This window comes from Hylobates moloch, unplaced genomic scaffold (assembly GCF_009828535.3).
Source record: "Hylobates moloch isolate HMO894 unplaced genomic scaffold, HMol_V3 SCAFFOLD_3, whole genome shotgun sequence".
NCBI lineage: Eukaryota > Metazoa > Chordata > Mammalia > Primates > Hylobatidae > Hylobates > Hylobates moloch.
The window spans coordinates 1,481,677-1,495,322 of record NW_026652278.1 but is presented as its reverse complement, the minus strand read 5'-3'; the positions used below and the strand labels follow the sequence as shown (position 1 = coordinate 1,495,322).

Genomic DNA, 13,646 nt, shown 5'->3' with positions numbered 1-13,646 from the left:
CAAAAAAAAAAAAAAAAAAAAAAATGCTGGCCACTGAAAGCAGGGCTGTGAGCATGGGGCCACCATGTCAGTTTTCAGCTCATTTTTGGAATGGCCAAGGATGGACCAGGGGAACTTTGCATGAACTTCGAAGAGGACATGGAATGAGGCCTCTGCATATAACTTCCCTTCCCAGTGTCTGTGTAAACTGTGGCTCAGAGGAGCTGGCAGGCTCAGGGAACGTTCTGTGAATGTAAGGGGCATGCCTGGAAAAGGCCTGAGTACCCTCCTTTTTTTTCCCCAATAACTTCGATTTACCAAGAATTTTTAAAACGGGCGTGTATAGGAAAACCACCAAGAAGCTTCCTCTGTGAAGAAGCTCAGAGAAGAACTTCTTGGTTCATGTTTCTCGTATCACTCACCTGCAGGGGTGCAGGCCAACATGGGAGGCTCTGCCAGAGGTTAGGGGCTAGCTTGGCAGATATAGGGGAAGACAAGGTATGGTACAGGTGGGGTGTGTATGAGTCTAGGCCAGAACCACCCCTGGGTAGCCCACCCTATGGACCAGTCTCTGCTAGGGCTGACGCCAAGAGCTAGGTCAAGAGTCAGACAGAGGCAAGATTAGTACCATAGATTAAGGGAGGAGGGGGTCACCACTAGGTTTCAGACCGGGCTAACAGATAAGACTAAGGTGTGGTCAGTGAGCTGAAGTCAGGAATAGAGAGAAGCAGCACCACGGACAGCACCAAGGCTGTTCCCCTGGGCTCGGGGACAGCTGCCCACTTCACAGAGGCAGTTCCAGCTTCCTGAGCCAGCCCTGGCACTGAGGCCTGGGGATGGGGAGAGTCCTGCGCCCCTACACCGAGGACCCTCCACTTGGAGATGGGGAGAGTCCTGCACTCCTACACCAAGGACCCTCCACTTGGGGATAGTGAGAGTCCTGCACTCCTACACCGAGGACCCTCCACTTGGGGATAGTGAGAGTCCTGCACTCCTACACCGAGGACCCTCCACTTGGGGAGAGTGAGAGTCCTGCACTCCTACACTGAGGACCATCCGGTGCACTTGGAGGGTGTTGGATGCCTTGAGGGCTCAGGGGGCGCAGATTTCTTACGGCTGCTGGGGTTGGTTTTGTTCTTTTTCCTCTCTCCAGGGGCCTGAGCAGTGATTCTAAAGTTGGACTCTTAACTGGGAGGTGCACAGCAGATTCTCTCCTCAACAGGAGTAGTGCCTTTCTCTGGGAGGCAGAAAACAAATTGCTATCAATAGAACTCTTCTCAAGACCTTTACAAATAAACCCCAGAAAGACTGAAGCAGATTTCAAATAAGTTATCCAAGTATCAATGACAAACATGTCCTCTGCGATGACATGCAGAGTTCACGCAGGCAGGTCACGTTGGCCACCAGCATTGATCAGTACTTTGTCTTGAAAACAGTGGCTAAGAGCACATAATTTGAGAATGGCATAAGAAAATTAAAATGCAATGTCTTTTTTTCTTCAATGTTTGGAAAGAAATTAAAACTGAGCAGGTCTTGCCAAGAAGCCCGCAGGCCATGATGAAATGGGATTGGGAAGCAGGAGTGAAGGAGGGAGGCAAAGGATGGATGTGTGTGCGCAGCTTGCCCGCTGGCAGGCGGGGTTTGATCCATATCAGCTGGCATGTGCCTCGGTCTTAATTAATGCCTGCTCTCACTTCACTGTCTTTGTATCCCGACATCTTAACATTCTATCTGAACTTGGTCAACAGGAGACTAATGAGCTGCCCCATGGTGTCCTGGCTCAACCACCCTCTCACCCTTGCCTCCCCCGGGATTTGTGTCCCACTGTGCCATTGGATGACCTGGGGGTGCAGGGATCCCAGTAATTAGCCTTCTCCCCATGGGGTTCCTGGGCTTCTGCCCCCTTCCTGCCTCAAGTCTTATTCAGATATTCTGAAGAGGAATTCCAGCTGTCATTTTCCCTGGAGCTCCCCACAGTGCATGCAGATGGTCCAGAATGAGTTTCCTTCGAAGTGCTGTGAACGTGACTCCACCTGGGGACACTGGAGCCCGCCTGGGGACAGGCGCTGCCCTTGCCTGTCCATTTCTAGCCAGCATTGCCTGCTTGTTTGTGGTCAGTTCGTGTTTGTCTTTTTAAAAATTTGGCTCAGAAGTTGGAAAATCTGGATGAGTCTGGCCTCGTTCCTGGTGAGCGGTGGGACCCTGGGCACCTTCTCTCACCCCCACACTTGGTTTCTCCACCAAGAGTGAGGGCGCCTCTCAGCACATCGCCACCGGGCTGTAAAGCTTGTCCATGGCCTGTGGAGGTGATGGGTGCAGCGCATCCCCAGCGTCTCTGCTACTCACTGTTGTCCACGTTTAATGGGCTTAATCGCAAGCTGCAAGCATGTCCTCTGCCTAGTTTGCATGCAGAGAAATCCCTGGAAACCCAAATACCCACTAACCCCATCCAGGTCTCAGGGTCCCATCTTTTCCTACAGGGCCCTGACTTTGGTGCTGGAGACCAGTCGAGGCCATGTGTTCCATCCCCTTTGTGGCTCTGCTGCCCTTAGAGTTCCTGCACCTGGTGTTCAGCGGCCACAGGACACTAGGGCCTCCTTATCTGCCACCACGAGGGCCTTCAGACTTGGGCAGTGTGCGCTGGGTTGAAAGCGAGGCAGACCATGCCTGTCATTTTCTTTTTGTGAGGCCACCGAAGCTGCCAGCAGAAGCCCTCTGAAGTCCTCACAGCTGCACTGACCCACGGGAGTCAAGTGGTCCCCACCTCCCATCTGTACTTTGTCCCAGTGCACCACCAGTGAGGCTGCTGAATGCCAGAGGCATCGCCACCCACACCCACTGCAGGAGGGCTCTCACCTGGCCTGATGGTGACTGATCCATTTCCAGAATACCAGGCACCCGGGGGTCCAGCTCCCACCCAGAGGTCCAGATCCCATCCAGGGGTCAGAGGTCCAGGTCCTGCCCTGGGGTCTGGATTCTACCCTGGGTTCTAGATCCTACCCGGGGGTCTAGAATCCCACCCTGGGGGTGGCTCTCAGCCTATATCCCACCAGTGATCATCCCAAGCGGAGCTGAGACAAGGACCTGTGTGTAGCATGTGGTATTTTAGGAAGGACTCCAGGGAAAGGAATGGGGGCTGGGAAGAGTGAACCAGGGAGGGAGGAAGGCCAGCCCCAGAGGCTGTGCTGGCTGCTGGCCACTGCTGTGGCAGCATCTGGGCGCAACCCCCTGGGACCCTCGAAAGAGCTGGAGAATGAGCCTCACTGTTGTCCACCCCAGGAGGGAAGAGGCGTGCGCTGACTTCCTGGCTTCAGACCCGCTGGCCGGACGTGCATTGGGTGTGAGCTCCTTGCACACCAGCCTTTGCGTGCATGAAAGAGGCCTCATGTCCTGTGGTGCCAGGAAGTCCAGAGCCCAGCGTGGGCAGGAGCACGCCGCTGACTGCCTTGCCGCTGTATCGCCCTCAGAGGCTGGTGGCACAGGAAGGATAAACGTGGGACGCTCACAGGACACACACTGCCGCGCCGGTTAGTGTCAGGACTGCATGAGACGCAGGGACGCTCACAGGACACACGCTGCCCCGCCGGTTAGTGTCAGGACTGCATGAGACGCAGCACAGAGTGCGTTTAGAAGGGCCCCGGCATGTGGCACAGGCCCCACGAGGCTGGCGATTCCTGTCGTCACCTGAGCAGCCCTGCACGTGTGTTTTCCACTCGGCTTTCTTCTCGTCCCTGTGCGGGTATCTCTGCTCTTTCGAGTACAGCAGGGGTGTCGACCCCTTGGTGCTGGGTGCTCAGGGCTGAAACGAGGGCAGCTGGGTCCTGTGTCAACCCCAGTGAGAGGGACGCTGTCTCCAGTGCTGTCCTGGACAGTGCCTCCCTCCCTCAACCCAGCCTGAAAGCAGTGTGTTCTTTGCAGTGGTTTTGGATCAGATACGCTAATAACGCACATAATGGCGCTGCGTCCACACTGGCACACTGGTGCGTACGAAGTGGAGAGAGGGTTCGGGTGACACTCAAACAGGAGGGTCTGCAGTCAGGGCCGCATCCTGGGACTGGGCGGGGCCCGATCCTCAGCCCCAGACGACTCAAGTCCAAGTGCTGCCTGCCACGTCCTTCCCTCAGTTAAGGGACTGGCTTGGTGTCTGGTGTCTGGGGCTGCTCAGTGGTGGGAGTGAGTCTCAGCCACCAACCTGTGGGAACAAGGCTGAGGTCAAGGCCTTGGGGCCCAATTTATTCCCATGGATTCGGCAGCGACTTTGGAACGAGGCTGCTTTCATCTGGTGATGGATTCGTTTGGCACCCATGGGTGGAAATACAAAGTGAGGGCCTCAGAGCTGATCTCTGATGTGGTTTGTGGTTCACAGGGCTCTGGAGGTAGCCCCTGCTGCAGCCCGAATCAGCTCCGTAGACCAGGCACAGGTGTAGCCAGGCCCCAGGGGTGCAGGGTGACGGCCTCCATTGGGAAGAGGTAGCGAGGCTTTTTGCTCAACTTCCCTGCAAGTGGGAGGAGGAGACTATCCTCCCCGTAACCTTTCTCCGGAGGGTCCTGTGTGCTGACCCCATCTGCTGCTTGAGCAGGGAACCCTCCTCCCCGGAGGCCGCTCCCCTGGGCACACAGGTGGTGAACTTCAGCAATGACTCATTTGCCGTGTGCAGCTGGTGAAGATGCTTCTTAGTATTTTTATGTGTCATTCTGGCTACACGTGTGCGAGGATCAAAAAAGTCAGTTACCCAAAGCAGTGGGGAGGGGACGCACCAGGCTGTTGGAAAATCACAGGTTGTCTTGATGGGTGCTGCATCCAGATGCTTCATGACAGACGAGGGGGTCATGTCTTGATAAATCCACCATACGTTCAAACGATCAAAAATGCATGAAGTACCCCAGTAAACCCATCATAAGGTCGAAGCCTTGTAAGTTGGCACCGTCTGTGCTTCTGGTTCAGGATTCCGGAAGGAGCTTCTTGTGCGGCTCCTTGGTTATCCTTTGCGTCACGCCCACATGAGCCTGGCTGCCTGGCTCTGGCTTCACGCCACCGAAGACTGTCCCAGGGCCGCAAGCCCCAGCTGCAGTGGTTGGAGCCGTCGGATGCCCGGCTTGTGTCTGACTCTGAACAGCTGTTCACGCGGACGACAAAAGGGACCCAGGATGCTATCTCTTGTGCATTTTCAGCTGCCACGTCCCTAAAAGAACGTTCTGTGGCTTTTGCTAAACTTCCTGCAGATGGAGAGGAGGAGCCTTTCCTCCCACGGAGCCTCCTTCGGACAGCCTCTGGGTGCCGTCCCCACCTGCTGCTGGTGCCATGTCCGCCATGGGGCATCGTGATGAAGCAGCTTTGGCAGCCTGGACCCTGTGCCTGCCAGGAGATGCTGTGCACTGGCCACAGGATTGTGCATTTGAAGCCTTTGATATGAGTCAATATTTTCCATTTTATTGGAGATGAAAGTGCAAGAGATTGACTTGTTCAAGTCAGGGTGAAAACGCCCATGTTTGTGTATTTCTAACTTAACAGAGCCTGGCGTGGTGACCACAGCAAGGATGACCCAGCTGCCCTGTGCAGGAGGAGGCCGGGCTCGGCCCTGAGGCTCTGTCCCTTTCTGGGGCTCTTGGGCCTCCACCGTCCTGATGTCTGGGGGTGCCGAGGCCGACCCCTCAGGACATGCAGCCTCCAGCCAGTCTTCAGAGATATGCCAGAATGGCCTCGGAGGATCGCAGCAGCCACTTAGAGGGGTGCTTGTGGCGAGGGCCCCACCCACCTGCAGGAATGAGGCAGGCAAGAAATTGTCCCCAGGGAGGGGGCCGGTGCCAGGGCATCCCAGCTCCACCCTACCTGTCCCTCGTCACTGGCCTTGCCAATTCACAGGTGTTCAAATTCCTAGATAAAAGCTGACTTTACCTTGGAGAACCAGAGGAACTGAGAGAGAAGAGGGAGGAGGGAGAGGGAGGGAGGATGGGGAGCATTCGATCTGGGTTGCTGGAAAGGACAGGGGAGAGTGGAGCCGTGAGCCCTGAAGCCACAGCCACAGCTGCTGGGGTGGGCAGGCCATGCTGTCCCCGGGAGCCAGGGGCTGTATCTTCATGCCCTCTTGGGAACAGGAAGAGGAGACAAAATGTTGCTGAAGGCGGCTGCTGCGAAGACCCTGGCATAGAGCTTGGACCCTCGATGCACTGCGCCCTGTGACGCTGGATGAAATAAAGCCACCTCAGCACCAAGAGAGGGCAGAAACCTGTTTCCACCAACTCTGGGTAGGGGAAGGTTTCAGGGGGACTTTGAAGAGCCAGGTCTTTGCCTCCCCCAAGTTTGAGGCTGGAAATAACACAATCCTGTGACTGCGAATCCCCTGGCCGGGAGGTGATGATGAGATGGGGGCCAGGCAGGTTCTGGGAGTGGGGGGCGGGGCAGTCACAGGGGCAGGCACAGGCAGGCTCTGAAGAGACAGGGAGAGAACAATACGGCTATTCTAGCAGATGCAGAGAAAGCGCTTGATGACTTGCAGCACCCATTCACAATTTTAAAAAATGGACACTTAGCGAATTTGGAATACAGACGAAGTCTTTAACCTGAGGAAGGGAACCTACCAAAATCCTGCAATGACCCTGGTGCGTGTTTCTGCAAGACAGGAATGAGGGAGGGGTGCAAGCTATCTCGCACGAATGAATTTGCCTCTCCTGAACGACTAATGAGGTTTCGTGTCATGGAAACCGTACCCAGCACAAAAAGGTAGGAAATTAATGTAAAAGTATAAAGATTGGAAAGAAACAAAAATATCATTCACAAATGATTTCCTACATAGAAAATACAAGAGAATGGCCAGGCGCAGTGGCTCACGCCTGTAATCCCAGCACTTTGGGAGGCTGAGGCAGATGGATCACTTGAGGTCAGGAGTTTGAGACCAGCTCGGCCAACATGGTGAAACTCCGTCTCCACTAAAAACACAAAAATTAGCTGAGCATGGTGGTGGGTGCCTGTAATCCCAGCTACTTGGGAGGCTGAGGCAGGAGAATTGCTTGAACCAGGGGGGGTGGGGGGAGGCTGCAGCAGGCCAAGATCGCACCACTGCACTCCAGCCTAGGCAACAGAGTGAGACTCCATCTCAAGAAAAAACAATACAAGAGAATATAGAAACAAACTCTTAGGACTAATAGATTTCGGCAAGCTGCTAGTATAAGGTAAATATGAAGTGAGTAACAGTCCTGAGCGCCACCTTCTTGCTAGTTATGGTGAGGAAAGGATCAATAGCACACACAAACACCTGCTGTGATGGCGCACACATGTTAGGCACCAAGGACTAAATGTACCACAAGTTGTGCAAAACCTTTTGGGGAAAAGCTATATAACTTCGTTGAAGACATAAAAGAAGTCCTAAATAAATGGAGAACTAGCCTACATTCACAGGCAAGATTCAATGTCAAAGAGATGTCATTTCTCTCCCGGTTAATCTATAAACTCATTATAATTCCAATCAAAATTGAAACCAGTTTTTATTGAGCTTGGCAAGTTGACATAGAAAGGCCAAATTTGAAGATTATATCACTAGAGGCACGTTGGGGCAGAGCTTGACAGAGACCATCACAGTAGAGAACTTAGGGTCCCCAAAAATGGAGCAGAATTGCCACCTAAGCTGGCATTGTCAGGTCAGCGGTAGCACCGGGCTCTCGACGAGGAAGGGTGCATGCTTGGCTTTCCACACGGAGAAGACCCAAGGGTGAAAAGCTAAAACACCTTTAGGAGGAAACCTGGGGAGATGTTTTCATGTATGAGACACACATTTCTTAAGAAACAAAAACGTAAAACAGGAAAATGTGGGTAAAATGGTTCAACTGAAAGTTTCTGGAGAATAGAAGGCAACATAAAAATTGCAAAGACTAGCTGAGGCTTCGCCAACACAGGACTCCTATCCAGATCGTAGGCACAGACTAGCCAAGGCTTCACCAACACTGGACTCCTATCCAGATCGTAGAACAGCCTCCTTCAAAGCCACGGGTGATGAGTCACAGAGGGAAAGGGGGGCCGGGCAAGCCCAGATGAAGAAGCCTGGGAGCCATGGATGATCACACCACAAAGACACAGTGGAAGAGGGGCCAGGCGAGCCCAGATGAAGAAACCTGGGCAGCCAGTGAGTGGCTGATCATTAGTACTCAGGAAATGCACATTAAATTCAACAGGGAGAAATCCTCTCCACCCCTCAGACTGCCCATCAGGCTTGGGAGGTGTCAGGAGATGGGCGCTCATCCTGGTCGCTGCTTTGGGTAGCAGCTTGCAGTGCTGAAACAGTCGAAGATGGCTGTCCCTCAGCCCTGCCACCTTCCCATTCAAGTGCCTGCTCTGAAAGCTCCTGAGCAGATGGGCCTGAGATGCAGACCATTTACAAAGATGCGAAAACAGACCCCGTCTAACTCCCCGTCAGCCAGGAGGAGGTGGGAAACCAACACAGTGCATGGCTATTTCATACGCGGGGATACAGTGAAGATGGACAAAGATCTACACACGCCAGTGCGGATAGCCCTCAAGGACATGATGAGTGAAAAAAGAAAATTGCAAAAGGATATGTAGGGTATGATGCCAATTATGCTGTTTCTCCAAAACACAAAAAGCAATGATGAATTCATAGTCGCGTAGTAAAAATACAAAGCCATGCATGGGAATAAAACAACAGGTCTCAGTCATGAGACAGAGGGACCGAGGATGGGGCCCCCGGGGGCAGTCCTGGCAGGATTCGTGGTGGTGGAGGAGGTGGAGGAGGAGGTGGCTTTGCATGACAGGAGCTGGGTCCAACAGCTGTGTGCAGGGCCTGGAAGGCGCAGGCCTGTCTGGGAGGGGAGGAGAAAGGGAAGGCAGCCATGTTTCTGCTTGGATAATAACTGGTGAATGGCTGTGTCAGGACCTGCAATATAATAGAAGGAAGAGTGAAGTTTGGGGCAGGGCAGGTTATTTTTGGACCTGCCGGGACTGAGAGGCCCCTGAGGAATCGTATGGAGACACCGGGCCAGCAGGAGGACAGGTGGGTCTGGGAATCAGCAATGGAGCAGCAGAGTTCTGGATTTGGGTGTGATCGTGGGAGTGGCCAAGCTCCCCCAGAAAGGACAGGTGACAACTGCCCGTGGGTGGGAAAGGGAAGCCAGGGACGGGCTGTGCGATGGGACCTGGGCCTCGTGGTGCCTGGCGAGGCAGCCACATGAGACATAGAGACCCTCTGGAGGTCGCAGTTTTCTCAGACCCTGTGACACAAGTGAGGCCTGCTGTTTAAGCCTCCTTTCCTTGGAACACGTCCTGGGGGAGCTGGCTCTGTCCCGGGTGCTGAGGCTCGGTTTCTGGGATCTGGAAGAATTAGGGTGGAGCTGGCAATGTGGCTGGGAGGCCCCTGCTCAAAGCTCAGCTTCTTGAGGACTAGCAAGGATGGTTTTCTTATTCATCTATTCCTGTATTTTCCAAATTCTCTACAATGAGCACATTTCACTTTTACAACTAGAAAAATGGATGCTATTTAAAGAGCAGGCTGCTCCCTAAGATTGAACGCCGGCGTTAGCCCGGCCCCAGCACCCGCCCGCTCCCCGCCTCGGCCAACATGGGATTCGGAAGGGACAGTGTCTTCCCTCTGGGCTCCGGGAGGGAACTGACCGTCTGCAAGGGGCATGTTTACTGCAGGACTCAAAAGCACATACATGCGTGTGTATCCGTTTGAAAATGAAAATTTCTTTTCTGATACTAAAAATATCGTTTCCAATTCTACAAAAAAAAAATACAATTCAGAAAGATACAAAACAAAATATCAAGTCACCTGAGATCCTATCACCTAGAGCTACGGCCGCTTTGGAGCTTGGTATCTATGCTTTCAGGCTTTATTTTTCTTGAGTGCAACACACACAGGCACACATTTTTAAAAACAGAAATAATGTGAGCATACTATACACGCTTTTTTATAGCTGGCTTTAAAAAAACAATAGGTTGTTTACGTCTTTCTGTTAAGCTTGGACTGGGGACATTTTTAAATGGCCCTATTGTATTCGGATATATGTGCGTTTCCCATCGCTTGTTAAATCACTCCTCTGTTGTTGGACGTCTAGGATGTTTCCAATTATTCACTGTTATATTATGGACAACATTGCCATAATCATCCCTATGTGAGTTATATTTAAAGTCTTACAACAGTGCCTGGCACTTGGTAGGTGCTATAAAGTATCTGGACTAAAGTCAAATCTGTGCACACACCATCCTTGTGTTGTTTCCCCAGGATCCATTCCAGCAGGAGGACAGCTGGGCTGAGGGGGCACTGCCCACGTCAGGAAGGTTGTCCCTGTGGCCTGCCTCTGACTGAGGAGGAGCCACCCTCGGGGATGGGTGTGGACCCCGAGCCGCCAGTGTGGGAACCCTGTTTGCTTCGGGGCAACACGGGAGGGGTCTGGATCTCTGACCCACCGTCCCGGGTCTGAATCCAGCTCTGGGACCTGACAGGGATGTGATTGTGGGGCAGCCGCATGGCCTCTTGGTGCTCCAGCCTCCTCCCCTGTGACATCGAGGCAGCGATGGCTGGTAACCAGGGACAGCGGGCGGCTCCGTCACACGAGTCAGGACGTGTGACCCTTGGAGGGTTGTCGCATCACCCCGGACGTTTGGCCAGACGTGTGGCCATGGTTTTAATCAGGACGGTTTTTTGCTTGCTCTAACTTACGAGGGTGGCCAGATCTGGACAGACAGCAGAAGTAACCCGAAGTCCTGGCCTGCCCGTGCCATCCTCTGACGTTATCATCGGCATTCACTCTGTGGGCTCCTCTCGGGGTGGTGCCTGCCGGTCTCAGTTTTGGGGTGAAGTGACATTTGGCCTTGACTAGAAGAGGCAGGTTGTGGGGGGCAGGCAGGGTGCAGGTGAGGGAACTGAGGCAGAGCGGGCTGGGAGCAGAGGGGGTGCAGGGTCCTCCCAGGCTGACCCCCAGAACCTGGGCCTGCTCTGGGGTCCGGGCTCCGATGCAGCCTCAGCGCAGGCCCTGGTGGCTGGAGACAGGGCAGGGCAGGAGCTTCAAGTCACCCGCACCGGCAGCCCTCAAGGCTCCTTTGATGGAATCGGACCCAGGCGGACTCTAAGTGCCCTCCTGCTTGGGAACCCTGTCAGACCCTGCGTGTTCTACAGAGTGGCTGTTCCGGAGGGTGATTATGGACTGCATCTGGGATTGACGGGCCAGGTGAGCTCACGTGCTTGTCCTTCACACAGGAATGCTGCTGGTCTCGTGTGTCTGGTTCCCGTCTGCATTTTCATTCCTCACAGTTGAGTTGGGTGCAAATCCCTTCTATCACCTGACATTTAAAATAGATACCCTCAGAGTGGAAGTTCCTTCCCATTATTGACCCGCTCGCTCTGCAATCCTGAAGGGGTTTCTCCAAGCAGGAGGGAAAGCCGGACAGAACACGGTCCTGGAGCAGCCAGGAAGCCGAGGGAGCAGCGCCGGCAGGGATGGCCCAGCCGTGGCCTCTGCCGCTCCTGGTTTTCCCGTGAGACTGCTGCCAACCCGGAGCCCAGGCCGCCTCTGCATCTGAATAGAGCCAAGCTGCCGCCAGGATCTCACCTGCGTGCCTGTGCCTTCGGCCGGCCCAGCCGTGCATTGCTGCGGGCCCCTTCCCCACCGAGAAGCGTCTGTTCGCGCCCTGCAGGGAGCTGGGCTGGGGGCTCCGAGGATGCCTCTGGGCTCGGCCTTAATGTGCACAGGGAGAGCTTGGGTGATCCTGGCTCAAGGGCTCTGCTTGGAAACAGCTCGGGGAAATGGTTCCTCCCCCTGGATGTAGTCACAGCGTGGTAAATTCCATCTGAAAAATAAAAGCCGGGCTCTTTGCTGAGTCATAGAAGCTCGGAGCTGATTTGCGCAAAAGCCGGACTGAGTCTCGGACGAGCCGGGAAAGATTCTCACAGTCGAGCAGAGCGATGGGAGAGAGGAGCAGGCAGCGAGCTTTGGAATGTGAGTGTTTGTTTTCTGAATGCTGCGGAGGCTTTGTTGGTTTCGGTTCGGCTGTCTCTGCACAGGCTCTTTCCACCTGGTGCTCCTCTATATTTAGTGCGCACACGTATGTGGCTGGGAAGTTGACAGTTTGGGGTCTGTCCTCTGAGGGGTGCAGGGACGATCATAGAGGAAGATGCTTCATTTGTCCGTTTTCACATTCATGCTCATGCACACATTTGGAGGAGGCTTGGGCCTGCGTTCCGAGTAGTAGGTTTCTCCTTTAAAGCATGGGTGTGTGTTTCATCCCATATGTAAAGCGGATGCTTGTTCACACGGCAGCCGGGGTGGGGTGGGGTGGGGTGGGGTGGGGAGGCCAGGCTGAGTCCGTGTGTTGCCGGCTGTGGTGAGAATCCCACGGACACAGCACCAGAGAGCTGTCTGCACAGCCTGGGAGGCCTGCAGCGGCCGGGTGCTTCCTGGCTGCGTGGGGTAACTGGCTGGACTTTTTTGCTGCTTGTTTTCCTTTAAAGAATAGGTCATCTTTATGGCTTGAGGCCTCACCACCTACCTGCACATTGATTGGATGGTGTCTTCTCTTTAAAACTTAATCAAGAATCACACATCGCTCATTGACATAACTTCTCATGCAAGGAGCTCCAGGTTTTTGGGAAACAACAGCTTATTAACTTACTAATTCACTCTTTGAGGTTATTGCACCAGGCCTCAGTTTCCACGGTTGTTCAGAGAAAATCCACCACTGATTGGGGCTGGCAGGGCTGTGGTGGAAAGGGTATCACAGGTAACTTGGCAATATGTTGTTGTACTGATGTTTACTGAGATGTCAATGAGACTGGCCAGGAAACCATGCAGGCACCGTAGGGATGTAAATACTTGCTGCTGCCGTTGATTTTGTTGTTCACAGTGTGGGAGAACCAGTCACAGAACGGTTTTCTCGTTCCAAACCAAGCCTGGAGTTGTAGACCTGAGAGTCCTCTCAGTGGATCAGGCCTTTGAGCAGGTGTGTGGCAAGACACCACCTCGGTTCCCGAGAAGAGCAGCAGAAGAGGAAAGTGAGCCGGGCCGAGGAAGGACCCTCAGTTTACCTTCACAGCATTACCAGCAAAAGGCCGGCGTTTGGATGAGGTTCCCTGAGAGTCCCACAGAATAGATCAATATGATCAATGTGTGCTTGGAGAAGACAAGACACATGGCACATTCACATTCCTTCTCCAAGGCTGAGGGTGGGGGGAGGGCATTGGCATTCCTGCTATTCCCGAGGTTTCCCTGCCTCTCCTGTGAGTTGGGGGCACCCCTGTTAAACCTAAGGGCACGCTGTGGCAGAGAACATGCACGGAGCTCCTGTTTCTCTCCCGACAGCCCTCAGAAGTCCTTACTACTTAGGTCCTAACTGACAATATCCAAACCACCAGGTGGTGGTCCCACAGCGAGGGAGCTGTCAGTCAGAGCTGTGCCTCAGCCCCCATATTTTGGATCGAGCTCCTCTAAGAGAAGTAAGTGTCCTATACACGTTCTTGGAAGGTTGATCTTGACTGTAGGTTTCCGCGTGGACTGTGGGCTTCTGCGTGGACTGTGGGCTTCCGTGTGGACTGTGGGCTTCCGTGTGGACTGGACTGTGGGTTTCCGTGTGGACTGTGGGCTTCCATGTGGACTGGACTGTGGGCTTCCGTGTGGACTGGACTGTGGGCTTCCGTGTGGACTGGACTGTGGGCTTCCGTGTG

The 13,646-nt window shown here is 53.9% G+C and overlaps 1 protein-coding gene across 13 annotated transcripts in view; it reads left to right on the top strand.

The window, feature by feature from the left end:
• JAKMIP3 (Janus kinase and microtubule interacting protein 3) overlaps positions 1-13,646 on the top strand; it is a 162,758-nt gene that overhangs the window by 35,478 nt on the left and 113,634 nt on the right. For 11 of the 13 annotated variants that reach the window (XM_032174878.2, XM_058435887.1, XM_032174869.2 and 8 more), the window contains exon 1: positions 11,744-11,925. The exons of the other annotated variants lie outside the window; for them this stretch is intronic. The gene's annotated coding sequence lies outside the window, so the exon portion shown is untranslated. Of the gene's footprint in view, positions 1-11,743; positions 11,926-13,646 lie in introns of those variants that run through there. 13 annotated transcript variants of the gene reach the window in all.